The sequence below is a fragment of the Sphaeramia orbicularis genome, chromosome 3, assembly GCF_902148855.1.
Source record: "Sphaeramia orbicularis chromosome 3, fSphaOr1.1, whole genome shotgun sequence".
In the NCBI taxonomy this organism is placed as follows: Eukaryota; Metazoa; Chordata; class Actinopteri; order Kurtiformes; family Apogonidae; genus Sphaeramia; species Sphaeramia orbicularis.
This window is the reverse complement of record NC_043959.1, coordinates 36,429,915-36,449,447: the sequence shown is the minus strand read 5'-3', so window position 1 is coordinate 36,449,447 and position 19,533 is coordinate 36,429,915.

The window sequence follows — 19,533 nt, the reverse complement described above, 5'->3', positions numbered from 1 at the left end:
AAAACAAGGAGTGGTCTAATAATTTTTTCAACTTTAGATAATTTTATTGATGCCACTACTGATCAGTTCCTCCAGTCAGCAATCCAAACACAACAAAAATGATTCAAAAATTTGTAGAATATCATGAAATTAATAACATTGTTACTGAGACAGGCCTTTGAAATTGATCCATCAGACTGATTTCATGAAATCACGTTGTATGTGACGCCAATTTATGTATGCATTTTCATCCTTTTGCATGTTATTTAATGCCATTTGATGGTGTGTCAATGCGCTAGCCACTAATAGCTAACCGTAAACCTACCCCTAACCCCAAACCTAACCCTAACCGCTAATCGCGCTAGCCGCTAATCACACTAATGGCGGCATAAATATACACGCTGAAAGCTTATAATGCATACAGATAACACGCTAATTAAAAGTGGCGTGTTATCTGTACGCAATTCATGATATCATGTTGGCGCTATAAACATCAGGGATAACAGGTAACCAGGGAACATATGTACATTTACAAAGAGTGTTGAGCGGCACCTCATTAATAAACAGTGGACTATTGAGGTAAATTTGCAACAATTGTCTACAAGGGGTTAACAGTTCTTTTTAATGCAGTCCATTCCCTCTGTTAGTTCAGTTAAGCCATCTACTTTATTTCAGTGAAGTGGGTGGGTACCTGGGATTAAATGGTTGGGGAAGTCGTCCATGAGATTCACACAACACTGAGGAATTTGCTCTATTCTTTCTGCTGAACTTGTTCAATTGAACTGAACCAGGTTTGGGGTCCTGCTTGGCCAAACCTGCTTTTTCAACTACGTTAAGCCTCTAAAATGTTTGTTGGCCTAAAACCATATTGGTAGCATTTTGTGGATATTATTAGGATCAATTTACATTTTCATGACTAATGTTTTCAGACAATATGATTCAAAACATCCATAGAGTTCTCCTTCTTTCTTGCCATCAGATGTACCTGTCAATATGTTGCCTTTCTCCAAAGTGCCCAATATACATTTAGCACATTCAACCCAAACATATGTACTATTTAATGAACCACTTCTGGAATACTGTCTCATACAAAATGCACACCTGGATTTAAGACCTAATTCCAGCTCATTCTTTGGCTGTAAGTCTGTCACGGTTTGCACGCTGGCTGCCTTTATGTAATAAAACCTAAGAGAGCAGGACCCCTGTCCAGTGACCGAGCACTGGAGTGTGTCTCCAGTGCACTCTGTAGCCCAGATGCTAATGAACCCAAAGGCAGTAAAACAATGCAATGGTGGAGGGGTGTTTCTTCAGCTACTAGTGAGAAAATACAATACAGGAAGTCCCAGTTGAGATGCACATTTATCCATTTAAAGGTGCAATATGTAACGTTTGTTTTGTGTGAGGTTTGTGCTGTTTTGTACAAAGACGAGAGGTATAAACATCACCTTTTGGAGTCCTCTGGATAGAACACACAGATGACCCTTCATCCTCACAGCAGTGTTTTATTGTCTAGAGCTGATGGAGAATGACTCTCCCCCTAGGAATGAATAAAGCTGCCCTGTATCTGTATCTGGAGAACTGATATATTCAGGGAAGGTCCTTTTTAGATACACACATTTGTATTAGATTTACCTGTGTCCATCTGTTCTGTCAATTCACTAATTGGAAATTGGAAAGAATTCACCTGTAAAGAACTATAAATACATGGAAATTTCTTCCTATATATTGTACCTTTAAAGGGGTTCTATCTAGTATTTATACCAGCAAATACTAAAAATTAATTGAAATTATCATTTGTCGAGGGTGAAACACTACAACACAAGACACCAACTTGGATTTATGAACTGAAATCATTCATAGCAACAGTCTTGGGGATTTATATGACCACTAGAGGGAGTAGTGAGTCACTCTGCTTGTCTCCCATGATGAGAAAAACCAACACCACTCAGCCTTTGACCAAGTGTCAGAAAGTAATGAGATTACATTAGAACTGTTAAGAACCAGCTCCTCATAGGGGAATTAGCTCAAATGGTAGAGTGCTCACGTAGCATGGTCACACAAGCCAAAAAAAAACAAGTGTTAAATATGCGAAAATATGAACTAATGAAATAATGGAAAGATTTTTCCCTGTGACAATATTCAGGCAATATCCGTGTGCGTCATGGAAGATTTTGAGTCATATGCTAAAATTGTCACCCGTCGTGAGCTGGATTCAAACAAGTGATCTGCCAGACAAGGTACTGCACTTTAAATTTAAATGGGAGACAGCAGGCACAAGTCAGAGGTAGTAGGATAGATACCCACACTCTCCAGAAGAGTTTTTGGAAACCATGGTCCAGAGGTTGGAGGATCAGCAGCTGTTTTCTGTCTAAAAACAGAGCTATAATGTAAACTATCGGCTAAGTTAAATTTTGTAAGACACTGTTATTTTTGACGGACTGTGATAACTGGAGTTTTTGTTTGAAGAAATAAACGTGATGATACCATAGTACAGATATGTGTAAATAATGAACATGCTTTATTCAGCGAGTGATACAGTGTGTGGATACATACCATTGATTCATAGTTTTGGTGGCTGTAAGCAGTGGTGTAGTCCAGGGTATACGGCAGTATACGGCATATACCTACTTATTTTTCAGTCAGCATTGCGTATACCCACACCATTCAGTATTATCTGAGCCAAAATGCTCATTTTTTGTCCTAGGATGGTGAAGCCATGACCCGCCTTACTCTGCCTCTAATTGGCTAGTACTCAGAGCCTTCACTGATTAGATTGGTTAACTTTAGACATGAGAACTGATGAGCTAATCAGTGGTGGAGTAGGGTGGGTCACGCCGAGGAAAATATTGCTAACTAGTGCCAGCCACCTCTGGAACCTCAGGTGCCAGTTCTACCCCAGTTGATTGACAGATCACTGCGCATCTCATTGAAAGATGTGCGATTATTGGAAATGCGAACGAGAAAGGCAGAATAAACGTATTTCAAGTGAGTGGCAGTTACTGAGAACCTACTTTCATGGAATATACTGTATAATTCTGAGGTTAGTTTTAAGGTGGTTTCAGAATGAGTCACTGTTTGAAACTACTGGCCATATGACTGCACATTAGGAGAAGAGATTTTGTCACCAACAATTAAACTGTGTGAATAGGCTAACGTTATGAAAGGCTAACATTATGAAAGGCTAACGTTATCCTATGTTTGCCTCATGTTGAATACATTTACATTCATGCAGCTGCTTTTGTGACCAGTAAAACCTGCAAACTGCTCCTGATCAAGTCATAATAATTTTATAATAGTGAGCAAATACTTCTGATGGATTTTTGGGTAAACTAAATAGAGTAGTCTTACATGTCACTGTTTCTAAAACAGGGTTGTTGGTTATTTTTTGACAACTTAAAAAAAAAAAAAAATAATAATAATAATAATAATAATAATAATAAAAAGGCAAAAATTGAGAGTATACCCACTTGACCTGGGACCACTACACCACTGGCTGTAAGTGTCTCTGGTTCACAACTTCCATCTGCTGTAAAGAGTTCTCAGTATCAATACTACATAGAACCACTTTGAAGGTTATTACAGTAATTATTTTATCTCACAGCAATGATTGTGAGCTAAATAGAACAAATACACTTAAAATGTAATCACTGAGGAATGTGTGGTTGTTTGGTAGGACAATGAAACATTATAGCTAATGATGTTGCTGGATGACCCGTGTGTTTCATTCCACCCTAGAGTTTTTGGCAGTGGACTCTCGAACTACATAAAGACTGTCTGACAAAAAAAGGGTTATGAACTGAACTGCTTTCCTGTGTGAATGTCAGCGCCTCTCGCATCCTTGTATCCCAGCAGCCATCACTCTCACAGAAAGTTTAAGCCCGTAATACACCTCCCATAAAGGCCAAAAGTGCCCGATCACACCTAACGGCAGCGTGTTAAAACACAGGGAGCGCAGCCTCCTGGGGTCCATATACTGCCCAGAGTGCATTGATCACTGTGGCTGCATCCAGAAGGGCACTGTGATCAAAAGACAGAGACGAGGCTATAGGGGATGTGAGACTAGAATCAGCACTCATTATGTGAGACGTCCATTTTGAGCATTTTTAATATGTGTATCCTATTAGGCAGTTTAAGTGCTTTTTGATAATTGTGCTTTGTACTTTTACAGCACTTCAGTCTATTCCCAGTTCAATTTCCTCTTTTATCGGACGTTTGAAATATTGATTTCTGACAGATAAAAGCAAACACCATAATCTCACTCGGGTGAGCCTGTGAGTGAGTGAACGCGCGGTGCGAGGGGGAATACACGGGGGACCAGGCGCCCCTCCAACCCTCTCTCAGTTTTATTACCTTTATTCGTCAACAGAATTTGCTTACTGCTCTGGGATGTTTATGTAAAGCACCTGCACACTGATGGTAGGTTGATATGACCATCTCTCTGAGTGCCCCCCAACCTACCACCCCTACCCCCCCTCATCCCAACATCTCTTTGCCAGCCCACCCGTCTCCTCCCCTTCCATCAACCCCCCATGACATTTTGCAAAACGCAGCGCAGGGGCTCCCGAGGTGCTTCCAATGATTGCCGCTGCTTAAACTGCTGTCAGCGCTGTCAGGATAACAGTGATTTATCTCCATAGCACTTTATGGAAGTTAGTGTTTTCTGTTAACCTGAGCTCTGAAATGCTGCTTGGTGCTGGCTTGCAGTCACATTAACCTGAATCAATCACGTCTTGATTTTTCCATAAAAGAAAAACCCTCTGTAAATAACACTCGTGCTATTGGTGCATTGAATACACTAAGCTCAGTAGCAACCCTGCTGAGCTCCGGTTTATACGCAGATATCACTGTTACCTGTTTCCAATATCCTTATGCCAACATGGGGATTTGATGCTTTGACTTCTGCATAAAATTTCTTCAAATGGGGCAACACTTAATACCAGTGCTGTCAAGAGACGCATACTCAAGCTATGGTGTTTGGTGTTAGGCAGAAACCCATGAAGAGAAAGTTTGAAATTACAATCTTGCACCAGTCAAACAATAATGCGCATCGATTGTGTATGAAGGAGTATATGCTTTGGTCTGAGTTGAATCTGTTCAGTTTTAGATGGCAGGTCCCTCTCAAGATAATAGAAAGGGCTGTTTTGATGTTTAAAGCATTGCTAATCTCCTAAAGCCTTAGGCTACTCATCCCACTGCATATTTTCAGGCCTGTCAGTTTGATTGGGGATGCAAGGCAATGGTCCTCTGAGCAAATGAATTTTTTCTTTTTTTTTCTTTTTTTTCTGTTTTTCCCTTTAGCTTTGCAGACACTATTTGAGATTTACTGCAAACATTTGACCACCGGCCTGGCATATTGACTGCATTTGACAAGCGTAATCCTTTTCTTCTTTCCAGTCACTTCCATTCTGCGATCAATCAGAGCATCAATGCCCTGTAGACTGCTATGAAGTGCAGACGCAGTGTTCGATCATGAGCCAGGCACCTTGTGGACTTTCACTATAATATAGTGATTGATTCATCTTCAAAGATATCTTAAGTGGTTGGCTGGGCACAGTATATAATGCCTTTTGTTGACTGCAGCCCTTTCCTTTACCAAGCTTGCAATCCTTTAAAAGAGCAACACAAGCACACACATCAAAACTTAACCCAAGACAAATATACTGCTTTTTCATGTGATTCATTCCTTCTCACCACCTGAATTTCTCTTGTGAGACAGAACTTTGACTTGAAAAATGATGAAGTGTTGAGTGGTGTACAAACAGAAAATGCGCCTTGAATCGCTTTAGAACGTCCCATTACTTTCCTGTTTGAAAATCGCAAATTTAAACCTAAATCGCAGCTGAAATCTGTTTCAGATTAATCCTGCAGTAACCCTGTACTTTAAAGCAAAGTTGCAGTAGACCTATACTTTGACCAAACAATGAATTGGTCCAAATAATAGACTTTAAAGGCTCCATGGAGACCAGACAATAACCTTGGATCTGGAATGGCTTTATGTCCATTTGAGTTTGTGTGCATTTAGGTTTGGTTTACTTGTTTCTGCTGTGATGCTCTGGATCAACACTGTGACCTGATGTTTAATGCTACAGAGAACAAAGAGCTGCTGTATCTATGGATCTTACTTACGCACTGGCAATTGGCATAGTGATAACTGAGTGAGTGCTTTGTTTGGTGTTATGGCTTGTGGTCAGTGGTCACATATACCAGTTGCTGGAATACTGTGTAGTCATTGTATGTTTGTGTAAACCATATATATATGTGTATATGTTTACATTGATGTCTAAAATACTTATAAGATGTGTCAGAGTTTGTTTTTGTTTAATTTTACCCAAAGGTGAATTTCTTTTATCATTGTAATTATTTCAGTCTGGTTTCTTCAAGTCTTTCTCAGGAAGAAATATCAGCCTTTAAGCTTAAAAAGAAATATTGATATGACATGTATTAACCCTGTAAAGCCTGAACTATTAAATCATTGACAAAAAATTCCAGTTCTTTGAAACTGGAGCCTTTATTGGTCCTTCTGTACAACTCCACATTTTTTTTTCTTTTTTTTTTTTCAAATATCAATTTCCTTGTATGAGTTTCAATTTTGTATCACATTTGATACATCAGGTCTCAAAGCTCAAATATTATTTTTGAACAAATAATTTAACACAAACATGTCTAACAAATTGGTAATTCCTTTTCAAAATTGGCAAAGTTCTGCCTCCTTCCTCATTAATAACAATCTTGTAGCGTCACTTTAAAGGCCTCTGGTGAACAAATTCCTCCCCCTTGGTGGATTATCTGTGTATTACATGTGTCTAATTGTATACATCAGGCTTTTCAAGAAAAAAAAAATCACACTGATCATGTAGAGGGCTTCAAAACTCATGTATCAAATATGACATGTTTGGTGTTATAGGGTTAAGTTAATTATGACATAAACTGATATAAACATTTTTACGTATTTCAGTCTTCCAAGCTGTTGCTGTGATGTGTCACAATATTTTTGTGCATATAGTGTATGTCTTTTTTTTTTTTATACCCAAAATTATGGCAGCATTTACACATACTGTGTGTACATTAACACTTGTGTTTCAACACCTCGCATATTCAACACAAATTTTCACATGTGCTATTTTTAGTGACTTTGATAACTTTGGTGTCACTGACAGCAGTGGTTTAAGATTAGGGAAGTAATAACATTTTTTTAATACAGAAAAAGTCTGAAAAGATATGATCAAAAAATTATATGATGCATTTATATAAAACCATATTGTTTCCACTTTCAGATACTAAACATAAAAAGTTAGAGGTTTGACACAGAAAATGCTCACAGAGATGTGAAAAATCATTCACCATGTCAAACCAAACAAACATGTATTCCCCCCCCCTATAATCCTAATAATAATAAAACTAACCAACATATAACTACACATACTATATCTACTATAAGTACTATATCATATAAAACTCTATGAAATCTGGATTTTTCATGCCTGCCCATTGAGGGAAAGGCAAAAATAAACTACTGGATGCTTCACTGTTGTGATTCTACATATCACTGGTTTACAGCATATATATACTGCAACATATAATAGCTATCAGGTTGGGTCAAAAACCTGCTCTTTTGTCATTTAGTATCAACAATCAGCCCATTATAAAGCTGAATCCATTATAAAGCTGAATACCAAGGAAATGAAGACAGCCTGGATCTTACCCAGTACAGCCAGAAGAGACAACACTTGTTCTCTTACTGATATGTTTCATGTTCATCTGGAGGAGGTGTGTGGTTTGGAGGGTGATGGGGGTGGGAGAACAGTTGCATTACAGAAGTATTAAAGGAAGTGTAGTAATTATAGCAGAGCCAGTGTCAGTGACCTCTAGATTGCACTATCTTGTCTCCTTTGTGCCTGGCTTTGCAGCCCGCCTCATTGAGTGAAATTGTATCTTTTCACTTTGCCTCTCTTAAAAATGTGCATGGTATTGGGAACCAGTGAGGCGTGATGTTTTTTTTTTTTTTTTTTCTTATGCCTTTTCTCCACCTTCCTTCCACTCCGCCCTGCAGCCTCCCCCAGCTGCCCCTCCATCCCCACTGTCTTACTGGGAGGTATTTCATGAACAGCTGGGTCCCGGGAGAGGAGAGGTTAGTGAAAGAGGCGCACTGTGTATAATTCAATGATTATCAGGTGTGTGGGTGTATATGTGTGTGTGTATGTGTTTATATATATGTGTGTGTCTGTGTGTGTATGTGTGTGTGTGTGTGTGTGTGTGTGTGTGTGTGTGTGTGTGTGTGTGTGTGTGGCCCTCCCCCTCTATTGGCAGGTGTCAGGTGACGGGCAGGCCATGTCACTGGCTGTCAGCTGGCTTTCTATTGGAGCAGTCACACTGTTCACAACATTACCATAAGCTGATGAGGAAAGCTTGAGCCCGTCGCAGCATACACACACCCACACCCACACACACACCCACACACAGACACACACACACACACACATACACACACAGACAATCTAAGCAGCTCCGCAGAGGGCTGTGTCATCTGTGTTGCAGATAAACCTGAAAGCACATCTCCCACTCCCTGTTCAGATGCACTTTGACTGAACATTTCCCACTGCGAAGTCAGGGACGTATCCAGAGTACAAAGAGAATGTGTGTAAGCCTTCTTTAACCATCACAACAGACTGGGCTGGAGGATCTTCATATCTACCCTCTAGCATTCTCAGATCACTGCCACAGTCACTAGTCATTTTTCCATTGGACATCTGCGCAAAACTTTACTGATACTTACTAAATGCCAAAAAAACAGAAGTGCGTTATGTCAGTTTTTCCATTAAATCACAAATGCGATGATTTGTTTATTTATTATTGCGAGATGACACAAGAGGTCATTCCATAAACATGGCGACGAACATAAATATAGTGTTGATTTACAGATATATTCATTATTATTATTATATATTACCCCTCTATCTCATACTAAATTAAAAAATGATTGTGTTTCCTGGTGTGTCCACACATACCGTGACATGTTTCTTCTTCTTCTTCACTTGTTGTAACATCCGTCATAATCCAGTTTTTTAATTCACCTGACTCTAGTTGTGAAAAAAGATCTTTCCATTGCAGTTTTGCATGATGTACCATTTACGCCAAGCCCGAAAAAACATGTCTTGTCAGTGCAAAAACTTTTAATTGAATAATGAGAGTTTTGGGGAAATTGTCATTTTTTTCCATTAGGTAAATTTTTTTTGTGCACTTCATATTTGCGCAATTTGAGGGTCAGTGGAAAAGTGGCCACTGATGTGAAAGATGTGTGTGACTCAAACTGGATTTTACACATACATGTATATATATTTACAGATTTATTCAGACTTTTAAATGTTTTAGCGCTAGCAGTGATGTAGAATATGACAATAACATACAAGAGACATCCAAAGTCAAAGCTCCTGCTAGTTTGAGCAAACTTTCCCCTACTAATTAGTGCCCCCATGCGATCTATCCTTTTCAGAGGTTTTTTTTTTAATTGTATTTTGTACATGAACTGAGAACACCTGAAAGATTCACACTTTTACAAGGCATTGATGAAAAGCCAGTAAGTACTTTTCCTCAGTTATTGTACTTTAGTGTGAATTCGATGTACTTAACGTGTTTCCATATTATATTGTGGCAAATCGTTTCTATTCCACTACATTTTAGTCAGTAATCACAGTTAAGATTAAGCTTTTATGATAGATTTTAATATACGCTATGTGGACAAAAGTATTGGGATCCACTGAATTCACTGTGTGTTTCACTGCTAACAGAGGATTGGACTACAAAACCATACTGACCAGTGTTATGATTTCATTTTAAATGTCATTAGAACAGATACTATAATTTCATCTTTCCAATTGATTTTGTTTATATAGTTATCGCTTCAGAGTTTGTTTTTACTTAGTTTTACTCAACACTTTTTAAAAAATTTTTAAATTTTTTTCATTATAATTGTATGAATGTTCTACATCTAGATTTCTAACACATTCTGACCATAAATAAACCAGTTACCATCTGGTTTTGTCAACTTTCACTCATGAAGAAAAATCAGGCTTTAAACTTAAAGGAAATATTGATTTGACATTTATAGTTATTGACAACAACTGACAGGAGCATTTTTATCATGTTAATAATTCACTTCAACAGGAATGGGAATTCCTATGAGTTGCAGGTGTGATGTGTCCTGATATTTTTGTCCATATAATGTATAGTAAGTCTTTAAAGTACATTAAAGATTGAACCAATGGTGTTTTTTTTCTTTTTTCTTTTTTTACTTTTCTTGTCACTTAAAAACTGCATATTTGGCTCACATTGCATACATCTATGAGTTGTCCAAACCTCCAACAAATAGTGAGTTTTAGTCTAAACTTTTTACATAAATAATAGGGCTGTCAAAATTAACGTGTTAACGCAGATTAATCCATCATCATGATTCATTGGATTAAAAATTTTAATGCAAATAACCCGTCTACAGTGCAGAATGACTCTAAACATCTCTGGCAACACATTTCGTGCAGTTTGTCTAAGTAGAGTATCATCGTGCATGTGCAAATGGGCAGTTGATCCGGTAGTGACAGGCAGCAGAACCAACTCATACAGATGGAAGACACTAAACAGCAGGTTGGTCCTCTGGATGGAAATACGAGTACAAAAAAGCCCAAGATAGAACAATTGTTTCAAGTTGTTTTGTTGAAACGGTTGAAGGTGTTTAATATACACATTAAGTGCATATATATTCCCTTCTTTCTTGAGTTTGCTTATGCAAAATGAAACACGATTAATATAGATCAAAATTAGTTATGTTTGATCGTGATTAATCGAAATTAATCCACTGCAACCCTGTAATTATTCATTCATTCATTCATTTTCTGAACCCGCTTTATCCTCACTAGGGTCACGGGGGTCGCTTGGAGCCTATCCCAGCTACATAGGGGCGAAGGCGGGGTACACCCTGGACAAGTCGCCAGTTCATCGCAGGGCTGACATATAGAGACAAACAATCACTCTCACATTCACACCTATGGGCAATTTAGATTAACCAGTTAACCTATTAGTGCATGTTTTTGGATTGTGGGAGGAAGCCGGAGTACCCGGAGAGAACCCACGCAGACACAGGGAGAACATGCAAACTCCACACAGAAAGGTCCCACCCCCCGTCAACTGGTGTTGGAATCGAACCCAGGACCTTTTTGCTGTGAGGTACGAGTGCTAACCACTGCACCACCGTGTCGCCCCTAACCCTGTAACCCTGTAATTAATCTGATTAAAAATTTTAATCGTTTGACAGCACTAATAAATAGCATATCCTAAATGTACGTACGAGTCCCCTGTGAGTGACTTCCAGACCTTCAGTGTAACACAGGTTAGCCTTCACAATCTGCTCTCCTGACTCCACATGCTTGATTATCTTGTATAAACACAGAACCAGTCTGCCCGTTACCAAAGGCCTTGCATTAGTGCCACTTTTAGCATGCTAATCACTATTCACCTCCTCAGTGGGGATTCTGTTTAAGATGGAGGAGACACAAGGAGTCCTCTCTGCTGTTCCTGTCCACACTGTCAACATTCTGGACCATAGGAGATCTGTCAACTCCAAGCAAAAGAAACTCCTCTCTCTCTCTCTCTTTCTTTTTTTTTTTTTTTTTTTTGTTCTTTTCTCCTCATTTTTTATTTTTTATTTTTTATTGTTTTATTCCTAATCACAGGCGGGAAAAAAATTTAAATGTGTGTGTTGTAATTTTCAATAAGTTGTATCAACTTTCAAAACAAAGTAGAAGTAATACATGATTCAAACCCCCACTGTTGCAATTTATATCCAAGGATAATAAATGCCACTAAAAGGACATTAGACACTTCAGAAGCTAAACAGCACACACACAAAAAAACATTTGTGGAAGTTTTAAAGGTTGCATAGTTAGTGGCAGCTCTGATCAATAACATTAGCTGTGACAAAATACATAAAAAGGGAATCAATGCTAATAAAGTGAGCTCAGCTTCCCAAGAAAGCCTCTGCCTTTTACATTCACCTCCAGTTCTGGTTTTCCACTCCTGACCAGTCACATGTGAGCTATAGCTGACAGTGGATCAGTAGAACAACAGTCAGAGTTCACATTTATTAACAAGTATCAAGAAAGTTTATGACAAAAGTAGTAATAAAAGTGAGTTTTTCCTTTACATTCTAGTTTTAAATATGCTTTCTAGTTTTATGCTGTATAATAAACACTGATGACTGGTGTTTAAGCAACAAACATAAGGATATCGCAGAATTAATTTAGTTTTTATGTTGTCATTAAATGTTATACATGCATTTTCACTATGAGCATGTCCTCTCTTCTCTCCATGTGTTTTTTTTTCAGTGTTCACTCTGCATACCTGTGCGTTCCTCTACACTGTAAGAAGGTTTCTCTCTCTTAAGTCTCAAGCACCTGTTAAACTCTCAGGACACTTGACTGAATTACGCTGAGTTGACTGTGTTCTCAAAGAGGAAGAAAAAATCACAACCTGGTCTGTTTGCGTAGGACAGCACACTCTTTTTTGCATGTATACTAGAAAGTTGGTGATGTAAATCTGTAAATCAAAGCTGCTGATACACTCATTAAAACTCAGAGTGGATGTACTACAGTAAGTATTGTATGTGTGTTACAATTACTTCAAAATTACTGAAAATAAATACCTTTTTAATAATTGTTCAAAATATTCTGTTGGTCTTGTTTAATCCATAAAGACCCAGTGTGACTTGTGTCTGTTCCCAAATGAATTTTTCTCTCTATTTATCCTTTCCTTAGAAATTTTCTCAGCATATATTATAATATTATCCTCTGAATTTTGCATTTTTTCCAGTGAAAATCGTCTATTTTCCTATGTTTAATTCACTGATTATGTAGATGTTCATAAAAGCTCAGAGTAAAGTCAAAGGTTATTATATCAAAACAGAAAAAAACTGAACTTAAAAGTAAAATCTGTCATTAACTGAACATAAACCAAGTGTTTCCATCCACTGTCATTGTTCCAACTCCATGGGTTTTACTGGTGAATCAATGCTGTAGAAGATGACGGTGTTTCCATGGTAACTACAGAGCCTCTGAACGTCCAAATGGGTCATATCTGATGACCATGAAAAGACAACAACCTGTATTTTACACCAATTATTTACATATATTGATAGGATTAATGGATCAACACTTTATGCTTTTGGTTGAGAGTGGATCTTTGGGGCTTTATGGGTTAATACTCTTAAATGTGGCAAAAATTTAAAAAAGTTCAATTAGCTTCCACTTGTCTTGTTGTTTTGTGTCCGCTTTGGATGTGTTTGGTACAGTCTAACTAGATCTGCACATAAAGGTCAAGTTATACAAGACCTATTTCATTTAATCTAAATTCATGGAATAGATGTTCGGGGAAAGTGAATGGACTCTGCTTTGTGTCGTCATACTGAAACTTGTGACTTTGTTTTGACCACAGATCTAATTCATTTATTCGTATTAGTATTGGATGTGTTATATATTCATTTTTAATGTGCACAAACAAATAATTCAGCTCTGAACATGCCATGTATACTTTTTACACTATTACTATAATAAAAGAGTCAAAACAAAAACTAATTCATATCACCTTTTACGTATGTGCTGCTAAAGGCTTTCTTTTAGTCTTCTGGAGAGGAAAAATAGTTGAACCTTCATTCACACACACACACACACACACACACACACACACACACACACACACACACACACACACACACACACACACATACACACACACATACACATACACACACACACACATGAAAGTTCATTACAAAGTGCAAACATGTAGTACAAACTGGGGGTGTTTGTGTATTCATGTGAGCCCTGGTGATTGGTTTGATCTGGAGCACAGTGCCTCACAGTGGCCCAGCACGGAACAGTTTTCCTTCCTCCTGGTTCTCGCAGCACCTCCGTCCTCTTAACACCATGTGCCTCTGCTCCAAGGTGGACAGCCCATTTACATAAAGGTGCAACCACTTTGCGCCTGTGATCATCAACACTGTTTATCGTCTGATCAGCTATGATTGATGCACTGTTAATACAAATTCAACTTAGCGTATTTTCCCTGCCAAGGGACCCATGAAGAGGTTCAATTACAGAGCAATCTCATTAATTCGAGAGCTTGTTACGGCAAGAGGACAGCAGGCTTTTTTTTTAAATTCTGGAATGCAGATGTGTAAGGGACATAATTAGTAGATAAGAGTCCTAATTGGATCCTGCTGTGTGGCTGCAGAGGGTGTAGCCTTCACTATGTTTTACAAGTTCCACGGTGTGGAAGTACACTTTTTTATAACCTGCTCACACACACACAAAGTCACACATAAAGTGGGAGGGGAACCCACGCTCCCTTGTATTGTTAGCATAAGATCATTGCTGCAGATGCACGATGCTTGGCACTGGATGTGACGTTTTAGAATATATCGTGTATAGCTATTTCATCTCACTGTTCTTGACCTTGTGAGTATTATTTGTCTTTATGTGTGAAATGTAATGTGTTTAAGGCTCAACAGTAGCACAGCATTAATGTATATTAATTGAGTATTCTCAATTAAAGGTTGCCAAATTTGAGTTTCTGATACAGTAGAGAAGAGACTGGTGCAGAGTCAAGTGGACATCTTTTTTTGGTTGACAAAAGAATGCAGGGAGAAAACATCAAACAGTCCTGTGTGGCGACTCCACCGTACTGCTGTAATGTTTTTATGACACAGGTTTCTTTTTTCCTGGCCTTGTCTCCCAGGCCATGTTAAATGTCAGTGAGGTGGAGGGCTGAGTAAGCCCACAGGGCTGCTCCACAGAGGCATATCAAAAGGCCGACCACCCCCCTGGTCCAGCACACACAGCCAGTTTCATTGGCCTCGTTAGATGGCTGTGTTATTTAACATGCCTGTCTCATGGCCTCTGTGGGTGGACCTGCTTTGTAGAAATGGCAAAGCAACGCTCCCGCCCTTCATTCTCAATTCTGTGAGGGCAGATATGAGCCTGACGTTACTCATCATGGTAGTCCACCCACTTCTTCAACTCCCACGCTCACTTCCCCTTCTGTGGAGCACTTTGCAACAGACTGGAGGCCTAGCATTGGCACAGCAGGACTGGGAGGCAGGAGGAGCAAAGAGGAGGGGAGGTGGCAGCTGGGAGTGGAGGGGAAGGGGGGGGTGTAACCTCAGCTCTGGGTGGCGGATCTCCCCCAGCTGTGCCTATCTGAGGGGAAAAGACACCCAGAGTAAGGTCCATTAGTTCCAGGGGCGGCCCGGGCCCTTAGTGGCCTATGGCAGCAGCAGAGCAGAAACACACTCTCCGACATCAGCGACCCTCCACACTCAATTACTCCTCTAGGAAAGGTCTGTGGACAATGAACACAGCCTCATGGTGGAGGCTTTAGGGCACTGATTTAGACTTTATTTACACAAGTTTCTCCTTGTTCTCAGTGAAATACGTTTGTGGAAAAAGTGAACTGGAACTGTACCTGAGACTTCTAGTGTGGCCAAATCCCTGAGCGCTACACTATTTACTGCATGCTTGTCTTTGATGTAGGCTGCTGACTGCGAACAGTGTCAAGCTTGTACTTTGCTCCTCGTATTGTATCACTGAAAAAGCAATCAGTCAAGGAAGCCTTCCACATGCCATGTCTATACAACAAGGACAATTGTCACAGAATGGAAAACTGAACTTTCGGCCCCCGTCCTTTACAGTGTAACACCTGTATAATGAAGCCACTCCAGTATCTGTAAAAAAGCACAGAGGGCGGAGGAGCTCTGTAATACTGTTTTGTCTACACATTTGAAGTGCTGCAGAACAAAACTTTATCCAGCACAGTTTTATAGAGCGGGATTGTGTTCACATCAAAGTCAGACATGCTCTCAGGAGCTCCTCCCCTCCCTGAATACTCCACCAGAGGTTGATTCATTCGCATCAGTGTGTTTCTTTAGTCACAACGAAGCAGAAATGTCTTTACTCTGGAAGATGAAACTCTCACTTCTCATTTTATCTCCTTAAGAACAATGAGGATGGAAAAAAGAACAACACAAAGGGCCATTTGGCAGACGAGGCCTCTGTCGCCTACTGACCCGTATCTCTGTTAATTACAAATGTAGTTTATCTCTGGCACCCGCAGCCCTTACAGTCAAGACATTTTCCCTGTTAAACTGGACGAGGATGTAGATTTGTGTTTGCTCCGTGGCCTCTCAATGTCATGAGCTCCTATCTTCTGTCGATCTATCCGGTCACACTGGTACTACCGTACTTTTATGCTGACATTTGAGAACATGTTTTCTTCATACTAAACATGATATTTTGCTTCACATCCTCCTTCGGTCTAACCATGATTTATTCTTGTTTTGTTTTACAGGACAAACACAGTGAAGCCTGTGTGTATGCAGCAGAAAATGATGAAAGGTTTCAGTGTTTTACATGCAGCTACGTCCTGACTTTATGATAAACATCTTAGTTTTCAAGGTTCAGGTCATTCTTGTGTCCCTTTGAAGGCATAACATTTTATCCATCTCTCCCATCTTTGTGCTTTTTATTTGTCTGATGCTCTTTCTTTGTGGTTCCACCTAGTTTGGCTTTGTGTCTGTGTCTCCATGTTAACTCATTTTGTGTGTATTTGTTTATGTGTCTCGTAAGTCTTGGCCAAGCAATCTTGGCCTGGTTGCCTGCTGTGCTGCCTGTCATTCTTGTACCCATTGACATTCAGACTGAGCAGCTGTGCCTCTTCATGTTTTTCAATTAGACATCACTTCAAACCACCCTGTTTGGAATTTAAAGGGCTCACTTTCCTTGTTTACACACTGGGAACATGGGGAACAAAAGTCTGCAGAATTCTACTGGGAAAAAAAATATAGATATACATATGTGAAACTGTTAGAAGAAAGATTTGAAAGAAATTAGCATGAACTGAGATTCACTGATTAAATGACTGTACTTGGTAGCAGTTGAGTTTTGTTCTGAATAGGAGTGGGACAAAATATTGATACACAAATAAATTCTTGCTTCCTCTTGCAAAATGTTATTGATACACTGGCACCAAAAAATGTATATTCTTATTAAAACATGCATTCTAAAAAGATTCCCCTGCAAATTTGATGAACCAGAGTCACTACTACTAGAATTATTGGCACATGGATATGCATGTTGTAGTCAGAGTGTGTTAAAGAGGCCCCAAACTAAAGCCATGTGCACTGTTTAGCCAGATTATGTGAATACATAAATACACTTTTGTCTACGAAGTTGGAATAAAATATTTTTTATGTCTTCTCATGAAATGATTGCAACAATGTGATTTATTCTTGATAGATAAAGTGTAACTGGACTCAGTATGTAATCATTGCATACAGTCAAAAGTGTTTACTGATGTGTATAAATAAGAATAAAAAGAGGAATGTGTCTGAAAATGGAATTATTCCAACTTTATTATCAACAGTGTACCTCATTCCAGTACTTCAGATAAAAAGACATCTTGATCCTGAATATCTTGCAATATTTCAAGTATTGCAGAATCCCTGTGTTGTGACACCGTCACTGTTGTGATTTCCACCCTGATTCTTAAAAGGCAAAAAGGCCTTGTTTTAATATTTCAGTGAGGATATCTGAAAGACAGTCGCATCATCTCAACAGGTGTTCTGTGTACGCTCGGAGGACAAAGGTGAGCACACAGCAGTGGGACTAAATAACCCAAAAGGCCTTCATTTTTCCAATCACAACAGAGGTGTCATTTACATCCCTGTCACCAGGAGTGACCTGGACCCAGACTGAGCCCTGAGGAGACACACTATTGATCCACACAGCCAAGAAAGCCAGCTGCCATTAAAGCCATGACAGTGGAACTGTACAACATCGATCGGCAGCGCCGGGGCCCCACCATATTATTTATAGAGGAGAGCTCCATCTACCACTCTCTTATGTCTGATAATTGATGGCAAGTGGGGCCTTGCTTCCTACGCTGACCCCAACAAACTGAAAGTCAGATGGATTACATCTAACACAATTATGATTGATATTATCAGATTACTCCACGCACGACAAGGCATGCTGGCTGAGCTGAGCAAAGGTATTTGCTCTTTTAGGAGGTCTTGTGAAATTCTTCTAGTGGGAGGAATGATGTGTCTGTGCTGAGGAAGTGACAGTGCATGTGGTCATGTACAATGTACTGTATGTGTGTTAGACATAAATGATGTGCATGGAAGATCTAAGAATGCCTAAAAAAAGAAAATAAAAATAGCACCAATGGTCCTGTATCTCACCGGCATGTTCTATCAAGACAATAACAATTTGAATTTGTGAGGTTGTCAGGTTCTGGCTCTGTGTTAGAGTCCTGTGGTCTTGATGCAGGAGATCAGTCTGTCAGCAGAAGCGGGTGATATTTTAACTTATAATTCATCAAATTAAATGAAAGTCCATTTATGATTTCCTATAAGTGTTCAACAGTAACTATATTGACATTTCTAACCATTTCCATGTTATAAGCCATCTAAATATAGCCTACATAGTATAAAATGGCAAATTTATAATATTTCAAAAATTTGTCAAAAATTCACTGAAACTGAAAAACATTGTAGACATTGTTCTAAAGAAGCTGCATATAAAATTTAAAATGAATCCAACCAGTAGTTTTGGAGAAGAAGATTGTTGAAATCTAGACATTGGTGATCTTGAGCTTGACACTTCAAGGTCACTCAAGGTCAAAGGTCATGTGCCCAAATGAAAGTCCATTGATGACTTCGTATCTGTTCTCAATGGTAACTATAGTGATATCTCTAAGCATTTCCATGTTATAAGCCATCAAACTATGGCCCATTATTGAAAACTCAAAATCTCTCAAAATTGTGGAGGAAATGTTGTAGAAACTGTCCCAAGGAAGCTACATATAAAATTTGGAATAAATCCAACCAGTAATTTCGTCTGAGAAAATGTTTGAAGAAATTATGAATGAAGACGACAAAACTGAAGACAAAGACAAAAATGACAATAACAGACACTTGGCCTTCCCAACAGCTCATAGCCTATCGTCTGGTGAATTTAAAAACAATCCAGTCATCAAAACAAAATGCTGTCATTGTATATTTCTGACCTGAGTTTTTTAACTTTTTGATAGAGAGCAAAAAAGTCTGAGGTGTATGAAGTGGGTGTCAGGCTGGGGCGCTGTAAAGAGGGGGTAAACATGACAGATTCATGGGGCCCAGCATTCCCACGGGGCCCAGTGGAAGTTATGACAATTTGGTGAAAGCTCCAGAGTAAAAGAGAGGTGTAGAAGCCAGGAGTCTGATGTCCAACATTAAGTTTCACTTTCGGTTTCATGCCCGTTACTGCACTTACAGAACACACCCCCTATAAGGATGAGTGAGTGATGACGATGAAGGCAGGACCGAGGCAGGACCATAGCAGCAGGTCCAGAGATGACCCAGGAAAAACCTGTGAGGCAACAAAGCACAGAGACTCCAGGGAAGAAGACAAGTCTAAATAATCCCAAAGGCATCAATTAGTGACATGTGAGGTATTTAGGACTGTTTAAAACCGA